This window comes from Jaculus jaculus, chromosome 3 (genome assembly GCF_020740685.1).
Source record: "Jaculus jaculus isolate mJacJac1 chromosome 3, mJacJac1.mat.Y.cur, whole genome shotgun sequence".
Lineage (NCBI taxonomy): Eukaryota > Metazoa > Chordata > Mammalia > Rodentia > Dipodidae > Jaculus > Jaculus jaculus.
Genome location: NC_059104.1, coordinates 111996577 through 112003796, shown reverse-complemented (window position 1 = coordinate 112003796; position 7220 = coordinate 111996577). Strand labels below are relative to the sequence as shown.

The 7220-nt window shown below is 36.4% G+C and overlaps 1 non-coding gene across 1 annotated transcript; it reads left to right on the top strand.

The window, feature by feature from the left end:
* The first annotated feature begins 5984 nt into the window (after nt 1-5984).
* Nucleotides 5985-6086, top strand: LOC123459748. Its single transcript, XR_006636493.1, has one exon. It is a non-coding gene; the product is annotated as a U6 spliceosomal RNA (small nuclear RNA).
* Nucleotides 6087-7220: the final 1134 nt, after the last annotated feature.

Here is a 7220-nt window from a genome sequence, read left to right as displayed (position 1 = left end):
CATCTGTCACCAGTACAGCAACTATATATATTGCAGAATCTAAGAATCTCGTATGCACTCAGCTTCAGTTCCTGAGTAAAAAATGTTTCTTACTCTTAACAAGATGTGCTTGACCTAAGATCCCAAGGTCTAAATATCAGACAACCTAGCACAATCCCAGAAGCCAAAGAAACTAGTCAATCCTAAGCTTCTTTAGGCCTCATCATTCCCCTCCATTAAAGGATTTTCTATGGGCATTATGACAGTATTTTATGTTCATTATTATTATCATTATTGGTATTATTAGTAGGGTTTTTCATATGGATTCATCATGTATTGTTGTTGTTTTCCCTCATCCTGCCCCCATTCTGTTGGGGACACTCCTCAGTGTGGTTGCAGGTAATCCCCAAGGGGTTATGGTATAGGCATTGTGGTAGTTTTAATATAAAGTGCCTACCCCACATAACCTCATCTGTTTGTGACTGAGCCTAGATGTTGATCCACAGCTAGTGGAAATTTGGGAAGTGTAGCCTTGCTGTAGGAGGTGTGTTACTGGGGGTCTTGGGACAGACATTGAGATTTATTACAGTATCTTTAAGCCTAGTAGGTAGTCTACTTTCACCCAGATACATGACTATCTTGCATATGCCTTGCTTTTCCCAGGAAAAGGAAGGCTTCTATGGAGATTATAAGCTGAAATAAACCCCTTTCTCCCATCACCTACTTTTGGTGGGGTGCTTTGTACCAGCAATGAGAAACAATAATCTATCCACAAGCACAAATACAGCCTTTACTGAAGTGGCTGGGACATGGATTTCTGTTTCATAGCCAGCATCTCAGAAGAGCAGATTAATCAAAAAATAAAGGAGGTTGGGGCAGGAGAGATGGCGCTTGCCTGTGTAGCCTAAGAACCCAGGTTCTATTCTCTAGGTCCCACATAAGCCAGGTGCACAAGGGGGCACACGCATCTGGAGTTCATTTACAGAGGCTAGAGCCCTGATGCGCCCATTCTTTTTCTATCTGCCTCTTTCCCTGTCCATCTGTCACTCTCAAATAAATAAATAAAAATAAATTTAAAACAATAAAATAAAGGAGGCACCTTAAGGCAAATGCAGTGTGGACTGAGACAAAGTTACCCTGCCCTGTGTTTGAAGTGCAGCAGAAAGACAACAGTGTGGAGGTTGCAGCACCATTGTGTGTCACATTGAGGGTCAAGGTGAGAAGTTAATGTGCTAATTAAGGCATGAATATTCCTTAGACATGAAGTTATAGGAAAATGAAGCTAATATTTTTGATCTTATAGGAATGTGTCTGAAATTTTTTGTTCTTGAGGGAAAAGGCAAGATGTTAGCAGCTGTATCCAGTGTGCTATAATGACTACGAAGTTGGCACACCAACATGACTTGCACTGCTAACAGTAAATAATGTTGTTCACAAAATTACAAAGGGTCAGAATAAATCTTTGCTGAAGATTTTCAAGGGGATATTTGATATTCCATAAGGAGAAATAACCTTTATTCCAAAAATTTTGGGACAATTTGAAGGCAGATATATAAATATGTTTTTTACATATTTAGTTTATATAAATGTATATATACACATATAGTTGCTTCTTTTCCAGTAAATGAATTAGTAGCTATTCCAATTTAGAGTGTGTCTGTTTGTATATGGTGTATGCACATGTTGGTCATATGTGCATGCTCTATGTATACATATGCAGGGCACAAAAGAAAATCATGAGTGTCCTCCCCTACTGCTCTTCTACCTTGTTTCTCTAAAACAGAGTCTCTCACTAAATCTGGAGCTCTAAATGCATTTATTAGACTGGACAAGGAGGAAGCCCCATCAATCTTCCTCTTCTACCCCTCCTTAGTGTTGGCATTATAGGCATATGCAGCCATTATAGACATTCAATGTGGGTGCTGGGCTCAAATTCAGATCTTCATGCTTGAATAAGAACTGGTTTGGGGCTGGAGAGGTAGCTTAGTGGTTAAGGTGCATGTTTGCAAAGCCTAAGGACCCAGGTTTGATTCTCCAGGTCCCAAATAAGCCAGATGCACATGGTGGCACATGCATCTGGAGTTCGTTTGCAATGGCTATAATCTCTGGTGGGCCCATTCTCTCTCTCTCCCTCTCTCTGTCTCAAATAAATAAATAAAAATAAAATCTAAAAATAAAAGAAGTGGTTTAATCCGCTGAGCTATTTTACAATGAATAAACACTTTTTATTGACAACACCCATACAGATGTTTATATACCACGATTATTTTTAAATTATTTTCTCAAATTTCACCTGTAAAAGAGGGGAATCATTTATTAGACACTTTAGACTTGATAATTCAAATGCATAAAGAGTAAAATATAACAATTTAAGTCCTTTCATTCAAGTATTTCTCAAGTTCTTTTATAGATGTTTATTTTGGGTCATAGTAAATATTGGCAAATTCTTTTAAACTTATTTGCAAGCAGAGAGACAGATAAAGAGATAAAATGAGAGAGAGAGCGAGTGAGAGACAGAGAAAGAGAAAGAGAGAGAGAGGAAGTAGGTATAACAGGGCCTCTTGCCACTGCAAACAAACTTCCAGACACATGCACCATTTTGTGTATGTGACTGTATGTGGGTACAGTGAAATCGAACCTGGACTCTCAGGCTTTGCAAGCATCTTTAACCACTGACCTATCTTTCTAGTCCCTTGATTAATTATTTTTATATTAGTTTTATTAGTATGTAATTTTAACCCTCTAGTGAACACTTTTTCACCATGAAAACTTTCATGTTAAAATAGTTTAGAAGCACCATTTCTATTTTAGGGTCCCTTTGCTAGTATGTCATTCCTCCCTCACTGGATACCTCTCTGCACTCATTTACATTAACATCCTGCTTTGAACTCATCAATCTGTGTTATTAGTAACAGAAATGAACTGACCCACATTGATAAAGACTTTTGTCCACAAGATTTACTTTGCCACACCCTAAAGACAAAATAAGGGTTAATTTTTATAAAGACAAAATAAAGGTTAATCCATTAGAAGTGTCGGTTTGTAAGTGAGAGAATTTTTTCTAAAGCACTTCGGATTCCTTTGGTATCACTGAGCACCGAACATTATGACAAAGGTGGGTGATCTGATCTAATGCCAGTCATTGTGACCGCATAAAGGTGGGAAGTGAAGGCCCCATGGTGTGTCCTGGGCTTTGTAGCTGTGTAATAGTGATGTGAAGTATACAGAAGCACCAAGTACAGAACATTACCTGCCAAGGTTATCATGGAGTTGTATTATCATATTTAGATTTTGCAAGGTGTCTTAGTTAAATACTGTTTTGATTACTTCCATTTTATGGAATAAAACCAGACCATGATTTCCTTCATTATATTAAAGTCTAATGTTAGGTTGATTATATGATTTTCTCACAGATATGTAGCCCAGGAGAAAAGATTAGAACCCAGGGATTCTGACTCTTAGTATTTTGTTATTCCTATACTTTTCTGTTTGATTATAAGACTCATTAATTTAAGTAGGAGCTGCTTTGAGTCATTTCTGGATTATTAAAGTTTTCTTCTTGTGTCTAGTAAGTGTATGAGATATGATTGGTATTTTAGAAATAGAAAAGTATTGCATGAAGCTAAAAATATAAATAATGTTTACACTTCTTAAGAAGTAAATGAAATATGTGATATGACCAGCTTTAGTCTAAAGAAGATTTCATTCCATTATTTTATTAGTGATTTTCATTCAATCCAAATAAACATGCTTTATTTATCTTTAATTGAGGAATGACCTCTGGACTCATTCCTAGATCTGGACTTTATATATCTTCAGTTTCCTTTTTTGAAATAAGGTAAATTATTTAACGGATTTTCTTAGACTAAGATATTATAGTAGCACTTTTAAAGCATTTGATACTACCTTTATTTTCTTACTTGTTGTGGGTATTAGGCTGTTTAACTGTCCATGATTACCATAACTTTTGCTTGCTGTAGTCTCCTTAAATCTTATTATTATAAATTTGTAACATATTACAAAAAATCATAATTTACTTTCTCTATAAACATGGGTCTATTGAGTATTTATCTTTATCTATCTTCTTGGTCATCCCTTTCTTTCCATTACTTTGTCTCTCACTTGGGAAGACAAGACCTAAGTCTCCTTGATACTGGTTGCTAAATGAATTATTCTCCCACATTGTTCATCCTTTCTTTGCTGTGGAAGAATCCATTTCTTGCATCTCTTCTGTCACCTTCACCCTTAAATTCACACCTTCTCCTACAGTGATAGAATTTTCATATTGCCAGTAAATCTCAGCATATATCAGTTATTACTTCCTTGTTGTCACAGTTACCTTCACATTACTGGCTTAAAGTGGCTTGCGATAGGAAATGGTTTATTTTGTCTTACAGTCTTGAGGAGAAACTCCATGATGGATAGGTAAAATGTGGCATATATAGAGGCTGGAAACCAATTCCTTGCTAATATCAGGTAAACAACAGCAGCAGGAAAGTTTGCCAAACTGACTTGGTAAGTTGAGTTAATAAATCATTGAGATGAACATTCAGCAACACATTCCCGCAGCAAAGCTCCACCTCCTAAATTACCATCAGCTGGAGATCAAGCACTAAGAACACAGGAGCTTATGAAGAACACCAGACTCCAACAGCCACATTAGTCAAGCCTTGTCCTCCAGCCCAAAGAGCTTCTAAGAGGAAGCTCTGTTTCCTGTGTTTCCCTGGGAACTGTTACATTGCCTAACTATTCTGCCTGTCCTGCAATGCATGGTGGCCAGAGCTATATATTTTGTCCCTGTCATTTTATTAAGAGTTTCCTGTTAAAGTTAACCAGAAATAATTTCCCTGCAAGGAAACAAAAGATACTCTTTGTTGTTTTATTATTTCTTTTTCAAAAAACCACCTTTCTCATTTGTAATGAAAAAGATATGTTTAAGGTTAATATGCAGAAAAAAGCAAAGCATGTATCAAAATTGGTACATATTATTTCAGAAATTAAAAAGTAATCATTTGAGTTCATGTGTTTAAATCCCATCAACAGAAAGCATATATAGGGCTGTTTTACAGAAATAGTAAAATTGTTCTTTTCAAAAGCCATGATACAGACTTACCACATCATATAGCAATAGTTATAAGTTATGCCTTTGCTTTCTGCTTACTAGGATAATATCCACAGTGCTGCACACAGTATACTTGTTTATCTAGGAGGACACAAGTACCTCCAAATATTTGCAATATCCAAATGAAATACCTGACAAACATGATAAGAGCCACCTTTGTCAATAACAATGACAGCACAAATTGTCCTCCATACTACCTCTCCTGCCCCAGGAGCAAATATGTGCATTGCCCAGACAGGCCAGGAGAGTAAACAGAAATAAAGAAAGTAAATGCAATGTCCTCCCTGAGTTTCAGATAATTGTGATCATACACTGATGCCTTAATGGAACCTAGGGAACAGGAAGGCATGGTGCACAGGAAGTACTTGCCTTCACCCACACAGCTGAAGTAGGTCAGAGTCCACTTTCCTATCCTAACAAGTAACTCACTAGAATTACCTGGGTATGTTTATTTTCAAAATACAACCACCCTTCCAAACTCTGGGTGTTCTGATGCACAAACTCAGGTGACAAGAGAGCATGTGCATGCCTGTGAAACCCCAGGTGGGAATCTTACAGACCCCTCCCTGGTTAGTGCTTCACCTTTGCAATGGTCTTCAGATTTCTGTCAATAGAAAGCAAAGGTCTTCTTCTACTGCCATATGCAGCCAAGAAGCTCTCTTTAGGTATGTATCCATAGTATCTGCAAAAATGTATATTAATATTTTAACAGTAATTCTTATTAAATTCCTGTTATGTGCAAAAGATATAGGCACATGATTTCAGAAATAAACAAACATCTTCACTCTTTTTGTACTAGATTTTAAAAGTAGTGGTCTCTCAATAAGTAAGTTTTCTATATTACACTTATTTCTGGCAGACTTTACTAAAGAAAGAAATAACAGTGCTTGCTTCAGCAGCACACATACTAAAACTGGAATGGTAGAGATTATCATGATCCCATCACAAGGATGACAAGGAAATTCATGAAAAATTCCATAAATATTTGTGTTGATACCTATAGATTCATACCACCTCTCTCTTCGGCCAGAGAAACTTCTCTCTCTTTTTTTTTCTGTTGGCAAAGACAACTAGAGTGAATAAAATCTCATAAAATATTTGAGAATAAGTGAATGTTGAGTGTTCATTGCCAAGTGAGATACCTGTTTCATCTACTTGACAATTCAGAGAACATTGTGGAGGAGGGGCAAGAAAGAATTTAAGAGCCAGAGGATGATGAAAAGTTTGAAAGAATGCTGTCTTCTGGATAGCATGTGGTTGTTACACTGATAACCTCACAACAACTGTCATTGCTTGCCCAGTATTATACACCAACATTCTATCATGAATGGTAGGGAAGGACATGAGATTCTTGTTACTCCTTAAAGGGTTATTGGCAGTTAACAATTACAGGGGAAAGGGAGAAATTTTCTCCAGGGTTATAACCAATGGTACATTGCATGTGCTCTGGTAAACAATTCACCATCCATGTTCAAGGAAGCAATACTAATTAAACTCAGTGGGTATCTATCTATCTATCTATCTATTTATCTATCTATCTCAATAAAAAGAAGAGCTCAAAGTAAAGGTAGAAGTAAAGAAGAAGCAGTTTGATGAAAGGGAGGCTGAGAGAGATGTCAGGAGAAGGTAAGGGGAGGAGATTATTATCAAAACGTATTATATACATGTATACAATAGTCAATAACAGAACAATATATTTGTTTATAGCTATTAATAAAAATGGAATTTTGTAGCCTAAATTATTCTGTGTAATTTAGAAATATACAAATTATAAATACATACATGTAATTAATCAAGCTAGTTTATATGGAAAATAAAAATACAATTTATAAAATTATTTTCATAAATTTATTTTGTATCTACCTTCAATTTCTTCCACACAATCATTCTTTCTAACTTTTCATGTGCTACTACTGGATTTTAAAATCTGAGTATCTTTTATTCTTTTTTATTTATTTTTATTGAGAGAGAGAAAGAGGCACAGAGGGAGAGCGAGAGCGAGAGAGAGAGAGAGAGTGTGAGAGAAGGGGCATGCCAGGCCTTCCAGCCATTACAAACTCCAAACACATATGCCACCTTGTGCATCTGGCTTTCATGGGTCCTGGCGAATAGAACAGAG